This window comes from Ascaphus truei, chromosome 13 (assembly GCF_040206685.1).
Source record: "Ascaphus truei isolate aAscTru1 chromosome 13, aAscTru1.hap1, whole genome shotgun sequence".
Classification (NCBI taxonomy): domain Eukaryota; kingdom Metazoa; phylum Chordata; class Amphibia; order Anura; family Ascaphidae; genus Ascaphus; species Ascaphus truei.
The window spans coordinates 35,230,769-35,248,354 of NC_134495.1; positions in this window are offsets into that span (position 1 = coordinate 35,230,769).

A 17,586-nucleotide genomic window follows, 5' to 3' on the forward strand; every position below is an offset into this window, starting at 1 on the left:
AAAGAGAAACTGCTTTGTTTGCCACGCTGAAGATAAGCAATTTTGTTTTGTCTGCTGAAGAGAAGCTATTTTGTTTTGTGAGCTGTATGTTTTTTTTAAGGCTAAATAAATAAGCCTTGTCAAGACCCCGTGTGTGTAGTTGCATGAAAGGCCCCTGCAGTAAAAGGGCCACACACACAAACAAGGAGAAAAATTTAAGAAATTTTGAAAGAGTTTCTGTGCGAGCAGACCAGACAGCAGGGACAGTTAATGCAGGAGCAGGTCCGGCTACAAGCAGAGAGAGATGAAAGACTACAGGCAGCACAGGATGAGCAGATAGCCAGGCTGCTGACCCAATTCCAGGGGTCTGCCAGTCCAGAACCTGCAAACAAACCCCCGGTTCTCCTGAGGAAAATGGCTCCGAACGAGGATCCAGAGGCTTTTTTACTGACATTTGAAAGGGTTGCCAAAGCTCAGGCCTGGACTGCAGATCGCTGGGCCACTGCTTTGGCTCCGCTCCTCACAGGAGAAGCCCAGGTCTCATATCAGGGCCTCCCTGCAGATCAGGCATTGGACTACTGACAAGTAAAAGCCGCCATACTGGATCGCTTAGGTCTGACCCCAGAGACCTACCAGCAGCAGTTCCGGAACATGAAGTACACCGCTAAGATGAGACCCCGGGTCCTCGCTCAGCGGTTATTGGACTTGTGTACGCGCTGCATACAACCCGAGGAGTGCACTAAAGAGGCAATTCTTGAGCAGGTGGTGTTGGAACAATTCCTACAGATAATACCCCCTTCCACACGCTCGTGGGTAAAACGCCACGCTGCTGAAACCCTAGCTTTGGCGGTCCGACTCGTGGAGAACTTTCTTTGGGCTGAGGAGCAGGCGAGTGTCCTGGACCCGACGGATCCAACTCCACCGGCACTTGCGGATGCCCAAAGAGCGAGGTCGGATCAACGGGGAACTTACGGCCCGTCCATACGCAACCGCCAAGTCCAACGGAAGGAGCAGTCGTTCCAGCAAGGACGGAGTCCAAATGCTGGTCCCCGCCGAGACCCTCATCTCCTTCCTGATGTCGGCTCGTCGCACAATGAGAGGAACTTCCGAGGACGTCGCCCACAAGACCCACCAGATGCCTGGTCTCCAGTATCCGGTCCAGCGGAGCGCTATCCACGGCCCCCTCCTGCTAGGGAACCCTCTCCATGTTCCACCTGTGGAGAACAAGGCCACCGGTAGGTGGACTGTCCACTGATGGATTGTTCATTCAGCAGGACCGTCGCCTCGGCCTTCACTGGAGAAAATTACAAGCCCTGGCTACTTCCAGCCAGGATGGGGGAAAAACCGTCCAGGCCCTTGTAGATTCGGGCTCTGGGAAAACTCTGGTCCTCCAGGAACTGTTACCGCCTAACGTGTGTTCTTTTGACTCCCCATGGAGTATAGAATGTATACACGGCGATGTAAAACGGTATCCAACAGCCAAAATCCGGCTACAGGTAAAAGGTCAGGAGGCCTACCTCGAAGTAGGAGTCGCTCTTTGGCTCCCTGCCCCCGTTATGCTCGGCCGGGACTGGCCTTTCTTTTCGGACTTAATGGCTCCAGTCTATCACGAGGAGCCTTATTCGGTGGCTCAGGAGAACCCTGGCAAACTGTTCCCCTTCTCGGCAGACCTTTTCCCCAGCCGACACCGGGTTCCAAAGACTCGGAAGCAAAGACGCTCCGACAAACAGGACTGGTTGCAGAAATCTGGGTCTCAAGGTGACCATTCTAGTAACCAGAGGTCACAAGGGATGGCTGGGGATGGCCAGAGGGAGGGGGATATGGGCCCTGGAAATTTACCAGACCTATACCTCCCTGTCTTTCGCCAGAGGCAAAGGGAAGACCCAGTCCTTGCTAGACAATATGACAAGGTGGTAAAAATTGATGGAAGAAAGGGGAGGAAAATGTCCTGCTCAGCTAAGAATATTTTTTCTATCTAGAGAGGTGCTATCAGGGACAACAAAGCATGTACAGAAATGGGAGAGGAAAGATCCCTAAATGATGCACTCTACTAATCAAAATAATACATTTTTATTTAAATTCGGTAAACATTAGAGGTGATTAAAACCTAAAGGGATGTGCTGTGGGAAATCCGATATATAGATTTCTCTGTTTGTCGAATAGCATAGGTATATTAACCCCAGAATAGCCAAACATGCTGGGTGTATCTTGCAATAAATGCAAGGTGTAAAAATTACACCCAATCGTAAGTACAGTGTATATACAGTCGCTGAGATAGACCCCTGTGGGGTTGTAGTATGAAAATCAGGCTATCCTGCTGAACGTAGCAATATATGGTTTAATAATGATGCAAGGTATCAATAGCTTGATATTAAATGTATAGCAGTACCAGTGGTAATCAAGGTGTTAAATGGTGTACCAGCGTGCAGTAAGTGACACTCTAGTATAGATACATGGGCTCAGTGGCATCCCAGCATATCTTAGAAAGTGGGGGGATCCTCCGGCGCTTGCTTCCACTTGTGACTCCGGGACACATGTAATGTAAATGGAAATGGGGACCACAATCAGGAGTAGTTAGAGTACAGTAGCAAGTATATAGATGTATATTAGGAACACACTTACATAGGGATAGGGGATCTTCCATAGTGGTAGGGAGGACTTCTGGGTATTACAAACGGCCAACAAATAATGGCATAGAGAAGAGGATGGATTCTGCTCCAGTTGGTTTGGTGTTGTTGCAGGAGGGTTGGTGAACGGCAGCGGTAGGTCTTCCGGTACTCGTGCACAGACCGGATTTCCTCACGCTTTGTACTCTCCTTGTCTCAGCTCTCGCCTTCCGCGCACGCGCATGCGCTCTGGTCGTAGTGCTGTCCAAACTGGGATTGAGCTCTTACTCACTTCCTCAGCTAATATGCGAAACGCGTCTGACGAACTTTGGACAATACAGGCCACCGTACAGAGGAGTAAGAGCTCAATCCCAGTTTGGACAGCACTACGACCAGAGCGCGTGCGCGGAAGGCGAGAGCTGAAACAAGGAGAGTACAAAGCGTGAGGAAATCCGGTCATTGCACGAGTACCGGAAGACCTACCGCTGCCGTTCACCAACTTTTCTATATATTTAATCCTCTAGAAGGATATGCCAGTGCTTGTTGATCACTCTTCTAATTTCCCTCCACTGTTTACTGTATGTGCAAATAATTCTAATTGGACTTGGTTGGTTTTCTGTCTCTTTTTTACCATACAGTAAAGTATTCCTGTCTGATTGTTTGGCGCGTTTATACGCTTTATTAATGCAGCTTTTGCTGTAACCCCTATTTAAGATTTTTTTGCTCATTACCTCAGATTGCTTGTTAAAATCTTTGATGGTGGAACAGTTTCTTTTTACTCTTAAAAATTGTCTCACAGGGATTCCCTCAATTTGAGGTTTTGGATGGTGGCTTGTGAACAGTAGTAGATTATTGGTGGCTGTGGTTTTGGTATGAACCGTGGATTGCAGTAACCCTTGTTCATCTTTGAAAATTTCCAGGTCCAGAAAAGTTATTCTGTCCTGGTTAATTTCACTGGTAAGCTGCAAGTTGTGGTCATTCTGGTTCATAGCCTTCACAAAGTTGTTAAACTCTTCCACTGTTCCACTCCACAGACACAACACGTCGTCAATGTAGCGAGACCACAGTTCGACGTGCTGTGTACGTGTGTGCATGTCTTGGATGATAACTTTGGTCTCCTCCCACCATCCAAGGTAAATATTGGCATACGTTGGTGCACATGTCGTGCCCATCGCAGTCCCTTGTAGTTGGTGGAAAAAAGTACCTTTGAACAAAAAGTCATTATGTTTCAAAACGAAATTGAGGAGTTTGAGTATAAATTCATTATGTTTTAGATACTCAGAACTTCTAGCTCTTACAAAATGTGACACAGCTCCAATCCCCACTGGATGTTGTATACTAGTATACAGAGATTCTATATCTAATGATGCTAGAAATGTATTTTTAGAGATCTGTATACCATCTATTTTCCTCAAGATATCAGTGGTATCTATCGTGTGGGAAGGGAGGCTGGTCACATATGGTCTCAGGACTTGATCTAAGTAAGTACTAGCGTGTTCATTAAGAGACTCAATCCCGGAAACAATCGGTCTTCCTGGGGGATTCTTTGCGTTTTTATGGAGTTTCGGTATGCTATAGAATGTGGCTACTTTTGGCTTCTCAACCAACATGTATTTAAATTCCTGCTGTGATATCACTTTACTATCTAGGCCTTCCTGTAAGATTTTCCGAAGGTCTTTAAAGTAGGTGATAGTTGGATCATGTGGTAGTACTTCATAGCAGCTTTTGTCACTAAGTAGCCTAACATTCTCTAAAACATATCTTTCTTCTTCCAAAATAACAATGTTTTCCCCTTTATCAGAGGGTTTGATTATGATCCCCTTTAGTTCTGTTCTTTTAAGGCACTTTTTTCTTTTTTTGTCATATTCTCCTGTCCCCCCCTTGAGGACATTATTTGTAAATCCCTGGTTACTAATTTGAGAAACATACTGATATTAGTATCTGAGCTTATTGATGGTGTAAATCGACTTTTTGGTTTGAGGGTAGTGAAGGGGCCAAGGCCAGGTACTTTGTTGTTATCATCCTCTAGGGACATGAGGGTTCTTAAGTATTCGCAATCTTGATCATCTGCTAGTTCCAGAAATTCCTGGGGTAGGGTCAATGTTTCCCTTCTTTTATGGAATTTCTTTAGAGCTAGTTTCCGGCCAAAGAGGTTCATATCTTTGACCCAATTAAACACATCAAAATTACACGATGCAGTAAATGACAGGCCTTTTTTAAGAACCTGTTCTTGTAGGGTTGTGAGGGTGATAGTTGTTAAATTAATCACTTGTAGTTCATTTTGATCTTTTATTGGGGCTGGCGATAATGCCTCCTCCAATTCCTCCCTCTGCCCCTGTATCCCCATATCTCTCTGTTTCTTAGTTTTTCCCTTGCCTCGTCTGGTTTTTCGCCCCTTCCTCTCTGACCCCCACCTCACCCACTCCTTCCCCGTTGTATCTCTAAAAAAGACTGGGGATTGGTATTGGCAGTAAAAGAAAAATTGATGAGCAGATTTTAAATTGACAGGGGGTGATAGTATTCCCCCATTTTGAATTATCAAATGATATCCTGTATAGGGTGAATAGGCAGACCAGACAGATATTGGTTCCCAAGGCGTTTGTTAAATCTATGTTCACTCTAGCCCATACTGTCCCTTGGGGTGGTCACCTGGGCAGGGATAAAACATTGGACCGTATTTCGTCCTGATTCTATTGGCCAGGGATGCATAGTGATATTGCTAAGTTATGTGCGGCATGTCCAGAGTGCCAGCTAACTAGTCCAAAGGGACAAAAACCAGCCCCTTTGGTTCCTCTACCCTTGGTGTCAGTTCCCTTTGAGAGGATTGGGGTAGACTTGGTAGGACCTCTAGAACCTTCTGCGAAAGGACACAGGTTTATTCTTGTAATAGTTGATTATGCAACAAGATATCCTGAGGCGTTCCCCCTGAGAACAGCAACGGCGAAGCAAGTAGCCAACAAGTTGTTGGAGCTGTTCTCACGTGTTGGACTTCCCCAGGTTATGTTGACAGACCAAGGTACAAATGTTATGGTTAAACTGATGCAGGATGTCTTAAAATTACTAGAGGTCAAGACTGTTAGGATATCGGTCTACTAAACACAGACTGACGGATTGGTGGAAAGATTTAACCGAACTCTAAAAGGGATGCTGAGGAAATTTGTAGATTCAGAGAAGAGAGCCTGGGATGAACTTCTCCCTTTTCTGCTGTTGGCAGTGCGGGAAGTTCCCCAGGCCTCCACGGGATTCTCTCCATTTGAACTGCTGTATGGCCGCCAACCCCAGGGTATTTTAGACCTCCTAAAGGAGTCCTGGGAGGAACAGTGGTCCCCTTCTAAGAATACCCTGCAATATGTATTGGACCTTAGGAAGCGCCTAGATGTGGTCGGGCATTTTGCTAGGGAGAATCAGCCTAGGACAGTCAGGAGAGACATTACAATCAAAATGCTCGTATGAGAGTGTTTCACCCAGGAGACCAGGTGATGTTATTATTACCCAGTTGCGAGAGTGAACTCCTGGCCAAATGGCAGGGCCCATTTGAAGTACTCCGCCGCACGGGTGATGTGGATTACGGGATTGCTCAACCAGGGTCCAGGAAGGGTAAACAAATTTACCATGTGAACTTGCTGAAACCCTGGAAGATGCAGCGGTCTCTATTCATCTACCCGGTGTGGGAGGAAACGGACTTGGGTCCTCAGCCCCCACGGGAGAACATCGTGGGTGACGATAAAATCCCAATGGGTAAACAGTTGTCCTCTGAACAAAAAGGGGACTTGTTAGCAATAATTACACAATTCCATGATGTTTTTTCTGATTTACCAGGGCAAACTAACTTAATTTCACATGCGATCGAGACAGCACCTGGAGTAAAAGTACGTTCCCGTCGTTATAGGTTGCCTGAAAGTCGTAGGGCCCTGGTAGAGAAGGAGGTACAAGAAATGTTACACTTAGGAGTGATTGAGGAATCATGCAGTGAGTGGTGTAGTCCACTAGTTATGGTCCCTAAACCCGATGGGAAGGTAAGATTTTGTGTGGACCTCCGAAAGGTCAATGCGGTATCCAAGTTTGACGCATATCCGATGCCAAGGGTGGACGAATTAATTGACGCCCTTGGTAACGCGGAATATATATCCACGCTGGACTTAACAAAAGGATACTGGCAAATACCCTTAGAGGAAAAGTCCAAGTGCAAAACAGCCTTTGCCACTCCCATGGGTTTATACCAGTTTGTAACAATGCCATTTGGACTGCATGGAGCCCCAGCCACATTTCAGAGACTCATGGATAAGGTGCTGAGACCCCATAGGACTTATGCCGCAGCCTACCTAGATGACATTGTCATTTATAGTAAACACTGGCGGGCCCATCTAAATAGGCTGAAAGCGGTCCTCAAATCTCTAAGAGAGGCAGGGCTCACAGCCAACCCTAAGAAATGTGCCTTGGGTAAGGCAGAAACCAAATACTTAGGGTATGCAGTGGGAGGTGGAAAAGTAAGGCCACTAGCCGACAAGGTAGTTTCCCTGGAAGAAGATCCGACCCCCCAAACAAAAACGCAAGTACACTCTCTGCTGGGTTTAGCAGGATACTACCGGCGGTTCATCCCAAACTACTCGGAAGTGAAGGCCCCTTTAACGGACCTCACAAAAAAGTGTGCCCCTACACAAGTGGTATGGTCAAGGGAGTGTCAGAGAGCCTTTGAGGACATAAAAAGGTGTCTATCAGAGGGTCACCCGTCCTTAGAAGCCCAGACTTCAACAGGCCTTTTGTAGTGCAAACGGATGCATCAGAGATAGGGCTAGGGGCAGTGTTGTCACAACAGTTTGAGGGAGTTGAACACCCTATCCTTTTCCTGAGTAGGAAATTGTTCCCGAGGGAAAAAAACTACTCAGTGATTGAGAAGGAGTGCCTCGCAGTAAAGTGGGCAATCGAGACTTTAAGGCATTACCTGGCAGGAGTCCATTTTACTCTGGTGACGGACCATGCTCCACTGAAGTGGTTAAATAGTATGAAAGATTCCAATGCTAGATTAACTAGGTGGTATATGGCCCTCCAACCCTTCTCATTTGAGATTCAGCACAGGCCGGGAAAAGAGAACGCAAATGCTGATTTCTTTTCTAGAGAAGGGGTGGATGGTCGGGCTTCAGCCGTGCGTAGCCCCAGCCACACACTAACAGGGGAGGAATGTGACAGGGTAAATAAAGCCACCAGCTATATGCCTGGCAGACATATGTTTAGTCTGCAGTACAGCAGTGTCGAGGTTAACTTCAGCTGGGAAGCTCATGGCAATTAGTTGGATCCCAGCTGCCTAATCAAGGTGTGTTAAAAACCCCAGGATGTGCACACATGCAGGCTAGCTGGTCAGGAGACAGGAGTGAGTTACTGAAGAGATTACTGATAGAAGGTCTGTTTGCAAAGTACATGGTTTCTGAACTGTTGTGTCCTGCATGTTGAAGAGAAACTGCTTTGTTTGCCATGCTAAAGAGAAACTGCTTTGTTTGCCATGCTGAAGATAAGCAATTTTGTTTTGAGTACTGTATTTTTTTTTAAGACTAAATAAATAAGCCTTGTCAAGACCCCGCGTGTGTAGTTGCATGTACACTGCAAACAGTCACTCATTGAAAGGCAGAGTCATTCATTGAAAGGCAGTCTCACTCATTGGAAGGCAGTATCACTCATTGGAAGGCAGAGTCCCTCATTGGAAGGTAGTTTCAATCATTAGAATGCAGTCTCACTCATTGGAAGGAAGAGCCACTAATTAGAAGACAGGGTCACTCATTGGAAGGCAGTATCACTCATTTAAAGGTAGTCTCACTCATTGGAAGGCAGTCTCACTCATTGGAAGGCAGTATCACTCATTTAAAGGTAGTCTCACACATTGAAAGGTAGTCTCACTCATTGAAAGGTAGTCTCACTCATTGGAAGGCAGTCTCACGCATTGAAAGGCAGTCTCACACATTGAAAGGTAGTCTCACTCATTGAAAGGCAGTCTCATTCATTGGAAGCCATTCACACTCATTGGAGGGCATTATCACTCATTGAAAGGCAGTATCACTCATTGGAAGCCAGTCACACTCATTGGAAGGCCGTCTCACTCATTAGAAGTCAGCCCCACTCATTGGAAAGCAGTCTCACTCATTGGAAGGAAGAGTCACTCATTAGAAGGCAGAGTCATTCATTGGAAGGCAGTCTCGCTCATTGGAAGCAAGTATCACTCATTGGAAGGTAGTCTCACTCATTGGAAGGCTGTCTCACTCATTGGAAGGCAGTCTTGCTCATTGGAAGGCAGTCTCGCTCATTGGAAGCCAGTCTCGCTAATTGGAAGGCAGTGTCACTCATTGGAAGGCAGTCTCACTTATTGAAAGGCAGTCTCACTTATTGAAAGGCAGTCTGATTCATTGGAAGCCATTCACACTCGTTGGAGGGCAGTATCACTCATTGAAACGCAGTCCCACTCATTGGTAGCCATTCACACTCATTGGAAGGCCGCCTCACTCATTAGAAGGCAGGTTCACTCATTGGAAAGCAGTGTCTCATTGGAAGGCAGTCTCACTCATTGGAAGGCAATGTCACTCATTGGAAGGCCGAGTGACTAATTGGAAGCCATTCACACTCATTAGAATGCAGTATCCCTCATTGGAAGGCAGTGTCACACATTGGAAGGCAGGGTCACTCATTGGAAGGTATTGTCATGCATTGGAAGGCAGGGTCACTCATTGGAAGTTAGTGTCACACATTGGAAGGTAGTGTCACGCATTGGAAGGTAGTCTCAGTCATTGGAAGGCAGTGTCACTCATTGGAAGGTAGTTTCACTCATTGGAAGGCAGTCTCCCTGACTGAGGCAGTCTCCCTGACTTGGTGGCAGAAACCTTTCAAATATAATTTCTCTGTACCCCAATGTCTTGTCGGGTTTTATTCTTTACACAGGATGTTTTAATTACCCTCCCAGTGAATGCATTCAGACATGTTTTGGGTGGACACAGGGTCTGAGGTCGTTTGGGCAGCCAGTGTGGACATTACACATGAGGAATGGCTGTATGAATGGTGCTGCCAACACACAGGGCTGGGGAGCAGTGGCCTGGCACGGGTACCACTCTGGAATGCTGCTCGGCGTTTGGGTCTAAGTCAGAGCTTCAGGATAATCGCTCTGATTAAGGCATTTCCCATGTGCGTGTAATAAAGAAGGCAAATCGCTGCCCTCTGGAGAGGGATCGGGGAGGATGGAGAATGGTGAGCTCACAATATTCAGAGAAAGCAGAATACATGTGAGGGGTTCAGGACCGGAGACCCCAGGACAAGTCATGGTGCCCACACATCGGGATTTACAGGAGGTGGGACGAGAGGTCCCAGTGATGGAGACTGAGGAGGTGAGTTACAGGGGCCAGTGAGATACAGAGAGCTAGAGCAGAGAGAGAGCAATACAGAGCGGGAGGGCAGCCAAGGGAGAAAGAGAGCGCAACAGAGTGAGAGAGAGACCAGCCAAGAGAGAGACAGCAGTCAAGAGAGAGAGTGCAACCGAGTGAGGGGGAGACTAGCCAAGAGAGAAAGAGAGTGCAACAGAGTTAGAGGGAGACCAGCCAAGAGAGAGAGTGCAACTGAGTGAGAGGGAGACTAGTCAAGAGAGAAAGAGAGGAACACAGAGAGAGAAGCCAAGAGAGAAAGAGAGTGCAACAGAGTGAGAGAGAGCAGCCAAGAGAGAGAGCACAACACATAGAGGAAGACCAGCCAAGAGAGAAAGAGAGAGCAACAGAGTGAAAGGGAGACCAGCCAAGAGAGACAGAGCAGTCAAGATACAGAGAGCCACAGAGTGAGAGGGAGACTAGCCAAGAGAGAAAGAGAGTGCAACAGAGTGAGAGGGAGACTAGCCAAAGAGAGAGAAAGGGAGAGAGCAACACAGAGCGGGCTGGCAAGAGAGAAAGAGAGCGCAACAGAATGAGAGATAACAGCCGAGAGAGAGCGCAACAAATAGAGGGAGAGCAGCCAAGAGAGAGAGCAGTCAAGAGCAAGAGAGAACAGCCAAGAGAATTAAAGAGTGCAACAGAGGGAGAACACCACATAGAGGGGGGTGTGACGGTAGGGGTAAATATGGCTGCTGTTAATAAAGGTTAAGCCTGCCATTACCCCTACCTGTCAGTAATACAGTGTGTTATGCTATATGTTTGATATGTTATGCACAGCTGTATTGTAAACCGGGTTCCCGCAGTTCAGAGACCAGGGGGTTAACTGTGTTTGAGCGGGAAAGTTTCTAAGATTGCCTGCGACCTTTCCCTGAACTCAGGCTATGCTGCATGAGGTAAAAAGGGGAGGAGTTAGGCCCTGATGGTCTATGGCTGCGGCCAGGGTGGAGCGAACCGCGCTCGCACGCTCGGCGCGATCAGAATGATAACTCTGAATGCCCTCGTCCAGGGTGAGGGTGCGTGTGCGCGCAGCTGCTGCATGGCGACACAACCAAATTTGATTCGGCTGCTCGCTGATGTGTCACGTGAGCGGTTCGCCCAGCTCTGTGACGTCATGGCCGCGCCCCCCTGACACGCCCCCCGCGCAACTAGCTGGCCAGCCTATGGCTGAGGGAATGCCAGCCAATCCCAGCCAGTTACAGGCAGTCAGTTAGTGGCAGTTGGAGGTCTCAGAATTCTGAGCACCTGAGTGTCAGTTGGTGTGGGGCTGCTGAAGCGGTAACTGCTTCAGCACAGAGGGAGCAGAACGGGGGAAACTTCCTAACGGGGGTCCCCGCGCCTAGGTTATAGGGTATCCCCAGTTACCCCCAGTTAGGCGTGAGTGTTGTCTGTGGATATGTACTGTTGTGGATATATATGTTTCCAATAAATGAATTTGATAAACTCCTGTGTTCCTGTCTGGCGATACTGATCCCCGGTATAAGTCCTGGTCATCCCGTGACAGAGACCAGACGAGAGAGAGAGAGAGAGTGAGCGCAACAGAATGAGAGAGTGTAGCAGAGAGACCAGCAGAGAGAGGGAGCTGTCAAGAGAGAGAGCACAACAAGAGTGAGAGAAACCAGCCAAGAGAGAGAGACCAGCTGAGAGAGAAAGAGCAGTAAAGAGAGAGAGGGCAACAGAGAGAGAGAGAAGCAGAGAGTGAGAGAGAGGCCCGCAGAGAGAGAGGCCAGCAAAGAGAGAGAGGGCAACAGAGAGAGAGAGAAGCCAGCTGAGAGAGAAAGGGCAGCAAAGAGAGAGAGGGCAACAGAGAGAGAGAAGCAGAGAGTGAGAGAGAGGCCTGCAGAGTGAGAGTCTGTCAGAGAGAGGACAGCAGAGTGAGAGGCCAGCAAAGAGTGAGAGAGAGTCTATCAGAAAGTGAGATTGAGGCCAGCAGAGAGAGAGAGAGAGGCCAGCAAAGTGAGAGGCCAGCAGAGAGTGAGTGAGAGGCCAGCAAAGAGTGAGAGAGAGTCTATCAGAAAGTGAGATTGAGGCCAGCAGAGAGAGAGAGAGAGGCCAGCAAAGTGAGAGGCCAGCAGAGAGTGAGTGAGAGGCCAGCAAAGAGTGAGAGAGAGTCTATCAGAGAATGAGAGAGTCCAGCAGAGAGAGAAGCAGAGAGAGCGATAGTAAACAGCGTGTTATCGGGTGGAAGGCCTGCGGAGGGAGGTGTGACAATCCCAGCTTAAGAACAGTGGTCTCATGATAAAGACAAAAGGAATGAGCGTCTAATTGTGGACGCGGCCTCTCTCCCGCCACTGACAGTTTCTGCCTTATGTGGGCAGACACAGATAGAAATAGACAGCTCTGTGATTAGGGCGAGGGGGATACCCACTGTCACTATATACACCCAAATCCCAACACAATGTGTAACCTGGTATGTGATGCGTGCAGGGGGGGGGGAGAGGGACATGGGGAGAGACAGAGAGGGAGGGAGGTGGGGGAGAGACAGAAGGAGGGACATGGGGGAGAGACAGAGAGAGGGACACAGAGGAGAGAGAGGAGAGACAGAGGGACATGGGGGAGAGACAGAGAGAGAGGGACATGGGGGAGAGACTGAGAGAGGGACATGGGGGAAAGACAGAAAGAGAGAGGGACATGGGGGAGAGATAGAGAGAGAGGGACACTGAGAGGAGAGATAGAAAGAGGGACATGGGGGAGAGACAGAGAGAGGGACATGGGGGAGAGACAGAGAGAGAGGGACATGGGGGAGAGACCGAGTGACATGGGGGAGAGACAGAGAGAGGGACATGGGGGAGGGACAGAGAGAGGGACATGGGGGAGAGACACAGAGAGAGGGACATGGGAGAGAGACAGAGAGAGAGAGGGACATGGGGGAGAGACAGAGAGAGGGTTATCAGAGAGAGACGGAGAGAGGGACACTGGGGGAGAGGGAGAGGGACATGGGGAGAGACAGAAAGAAAGGGACATGGGGGAGAGACAGCGGGAGAGGGACATGGGGGAGAAACAGTGAGCGGGGCATGGGGAGAGACAGAGGGGGAGGGACATGGGGAGAAACAGAGAGAGGGACATGGGGAGAGACAGAGAGAGGGACACTGGGGGAGAGACGGGGAGAGGGACATGGGGGAGAGACAGAAAGAGAGGGACATGGGGAGAGACAGAGAGGGACATGGGGGAGAGACAGAGAGAGGGACATGGGGGAGAGACAGAGAGAGAGGGACATGGGGGAGAGACAGAGAGAGAGGGACATGGGGTAGAGACAGCGAGAGAGGGACATGGGGGAGAGACAGAGAGAGAGGGACATGGGGTAGAGACAGAGAGAGAGGGACATGGGAGAGAGAGAGAGGGACATGGGGGAGAGAGAGAGGGACATCGGAGAGAGACAGAGAGAGAGACACTGGGGGAGAGACAGAGAGAGGGACATGGGGGAGAGACAGAGAGAGGGACACTGGGAGAGAGACAGAGAGAGGGACATGGGGGAGAGACAGAGAGAGAGGGACATCAGAGAGAGACAGAGAGAGGGACACTGGGGGAGAGACAGAGAGAGAGGGACATGGGAGAGACAGAGAGAGAGAGGGACATGGGGGAGAGACAGAGGGAGAGGGACATGGGGGAGAGAGAGGGAGAGGGACATGGGGAGAGACTGGGAGAAGATCATGGGGGAGAAACAGAGAGGGACATGGGGGAGAGACAGAGAGAGGGACATCGGAGAGAGACAGAGAGAGAAGGACATGGGGAGAGACAGAGGAAGAGGGATATGAGGGAGAGGGACACTGAGAGGAGAGACAGCGAGAGAGGGACATGGGGGAGAGACAGAGAGAGAGGGACATGGGGGAGAGACAGAGAGGGACGTGGGGGAGAGACAAAGGGAGAGGGACATGGGGGAGAGACAGAGAGGGACATGGGGGAGAGACAGAGAGAGATGGACATGGGGAGAGACAGAGGGAGAGGGATATGGGGGAGGGACATGGGGGAGAGACAGAGGGGAGAGACAGAGGGAGAGGGACATGGGGGAGAGACAGAGGGAGAGGGACATGGGGGAGAGACACAGAGAGAGGAACATGTGGGAGAGACAGAGAGAAGGTCATGGGGGAGAGACAGAGGGAGAGGGACATGGGGAGAGACAGAGGGAGAGGATCATGGGGGAGAGACAGAGAGAGGGTCATGGGGGAGAGACAGAGAGAGGGTCATGGGGAGAGACAGAGAGAGAGGGACATGGGGAGAGACAGAGAGAGATGGACATGGGGAGAGACAGAGGGAGAGGGATATGGGGGAGGGACATGGGGGAGAGACAGAGGGAGAGGGACATGGGGGAGAGGGAGAGGGACATGGGGGAGAGACAGAGAGAGAGGAACATGTGGGAGAGACAGAGAGAAGGTCATGGGGGAGAGACAGAGGGAGAGGGACATGGGGAGAGACAGAAGGAGAGGATCATGGGGGAGAGACAGAGAGAGGGTCATGGGGGAGAGACAGAGAGAGGGTCATGGGGAGAGACAGAGAGAGAGGGACATGGGGAGAGACAGAGAGAGATGGACATGGGGAGAGACAGAGGGAGAGGGATATGGGGGAGGGACATGGGGGAGAGACAGAGGGAGAGGGACATGGGGGAGAGACAGAGAGAGAGGAACATGGGGGAGAGACGGAGAGGGACATGGGGAGAGACAGAGGGAGAGGATCATGGGGGAGAGACAGAGAGAGGGTCATGGGGGAGAGACAGAGAGAGGGTCATGGGGGAGAGACAGAGAGAGAGGAACATGGGGGAGAGACAGAGAGAGAGGAACATGGGGGAGAGACAGAGAGATGGACATGGGGAGAGACAGAGGGAGAGGGATATGGGGGAGGGACATGGGGGAGAGACAGAGGGAGAGGGACATGGGGGAGAGACAGAGGGAGAGGGACATGGGGGAGAGACAGAGAGAGAGGAACATGGGGGAGAGACGGAGAGGGACATGGGGAGAGACAGAGGGAGAGGATCATGGGGGAGAGACAGAGAGAGGGTCATGGGGGAGAGACAGAGAGAGGGTCATGGGGGAGAGACAGAGAGAGAGGAACATGGGGGAGAGACAGAGAGAGAGGAACATGGGGGAGAGACAGAGAGAGAGGAACATGGGGGAGAGACAGAGAGAGGGACATCGGAGAGAGACAGAGAGAGGGACATGGGGGAGAGACAGAGGAAGAGGAACATGGGGGAGACACAGAGGAAGAGGGACATGGGGGAGAGAGAGGGAGAGAGGGACATGGAGGAGAGACAGAGAGGGACATGGGGGAGAGATGGACATGGGGGAAAGACAGAGGGAGAGGGACATGGGGGAGAGACAGAGGGAGAGGGACATGGGGGAGAGACAGAGAGAGAGGGACATGGGGAGAGACAGAGAGGATCATGGAGGAGAGACAGCGAGAGAGGGACAGGTGACAAGATCTCTATGAGGCCGCAGAGGTGTCACTTAAAATGGTCAATCTGTATATTTATATACACAGTCATGTGAAAAAGAAAGTACACCCTCTTTGAATTCTATGGTTTTACATATCAGGACATAATAACAACCATCTGTTCCTTAACAGGTCTTAAAATTAGGTAAATACAACCTCAGGTGAACAACAACACATGATATATTACACCGTGTCATGATTTAACAAAAATAAAGCCAAAATGGAGAAGCCCTGTGTGAAAAACTAAGTACACCTTATGTTTCAATACTGAACACTACCATTGGCCGCCAGGAATCTGTGACGAACGCGCGCGCGTCGTGTAGCGCGCTGTGTGAGCGGGGCCTAAAGTCACAGCGCACCAGAAGTGAATGGCAAACGGTGTAATATTAAAAACACACAGACATATACATTAACTTACCATTCAGAAAATAAAAGTGGGCTCCACGATGTCCAAGGGAGAGCCAGGTCACCGGACTAACCGCTCGCAGCACCGAGGAGCCGAGGAGGCCGCAGCAACACAGCTCAACAGCTGATCCTCTGGTGACGCGTCTCACAGGCAGCGCTCGCGATCCAAGCCACTGAGCAGCTCAACAGTTGATCGTTCGATGACGAATGTAACAACAGTGACAACCTCAGCGCGTTTCGCGCGACGTGCTTCTTCAGGGGATGGGGTCACTAGCGCCAGGGCTCTTGTATTTGTACTGATCCAGTATATACAATTAAACAATTACTCAGAGCTGGGGCTGATATAAAAACAATCAAATGCATATGGACTAAGGAGAACCCAGAGCCCCACCCGGGCCAAATGAATGTGACAAAACAAATGTGCCCAAGTGCAAATTATCATAATAAAGGGATCACTTAACATCGAGCCTAAATCAAATGTGTTTGAAATGAGATGTGCTCAATAATATTAACAGGGAAAACAGTGAAAACAATATATCTGTGATAGGTACTGTATCCATACCACCTGAAATAGCTTATATGATTAACCACCAATTGTGTTTGATAACCAAACTTAAACCAATGTAAAGGCACAGATGTAAGAGATAGTTCTCCTGAAACAGTAAATCGACACATTATGTGAAAAGAAAAAGGACAAAAAACCCTATATACATCAAACATGTGAAAATACACTATACATGGCAGTATTCAATAATGCACCCGTGTGAATGTGTATTCAACAATAAGAACACCCTGAACGTACATACATATGTACACATAAACCAACATCAAAAGTAAAAATATATATATATAATCGTCGGAAAAAAACAGATTGCACTGAGCCATATTAGCTCGATGCAAAATGATTTCATAAAACTACAAAACAGATATTAAAATTCATTACAGGGACAGCTGCGTAGAATTGGGAATATGTGTTGAAGATCCAGTTGGATTGTTCGGTGGGAGAACGGAGCACCCACTGTAGACTCCTGCAGCGAAGAAGTGGATGCTTTGAAAACTATTATTATCTTTGAACTGATTGCCTTAGGCCTCGGGCATGAGGCGCGCTTACGCTTACCAGTGAGCCCCTGCAGCCGCAATGAGAGCGGCTTTAGGAGGGGCTCGCGCACGCTTCCGCAAGCGTGCGGAAGCGTGGGTCTTAGAAAAAAATTTGTTTCAAGCGCTCACGGGAGCGCAGGGCCGGTCACGTGAGCGGTTCGCCCCAATGAGGGCGAACCTGCTCCGTGACGTCACTGCCCCCCCCCCCGACACGACCACGGATGGCGCACTAACCAAGGCCAGGGAAAGCACCCGCTTTCCCTCAGCCTCAGCGTGTCTCTGCACGGCTGCTGCAACCCTGGACCAGCCTTATATGACAGACTGCGCGATTGGAACTTTTTCTCGACATATTTATACACATACAAACTATCCTGTGTGTCCACCAGAGGGCACCATGGCAGTGTCACACACACGCAGCGCAGGGACCCAGCAGTGACAGTGTATCCAGGCAAACAACTGACTTTTATACGGGACACGCACCCCTGTAACGCAGAGATTTATCCACATCTGGGGGCAGCTCAGAGATATATCCACATCTGGGAACATGTGACTCAGGCCAGTAATAAAGGTATTTGGCCCGGCTTGGTGCCCTGAGCCATATTGCAGCACATATCCAAGTGGCACATTATAAGTGGGAGGACTATTGAACAACTGAAGTTTAAAAGGAAGGACCCCTTACCCTA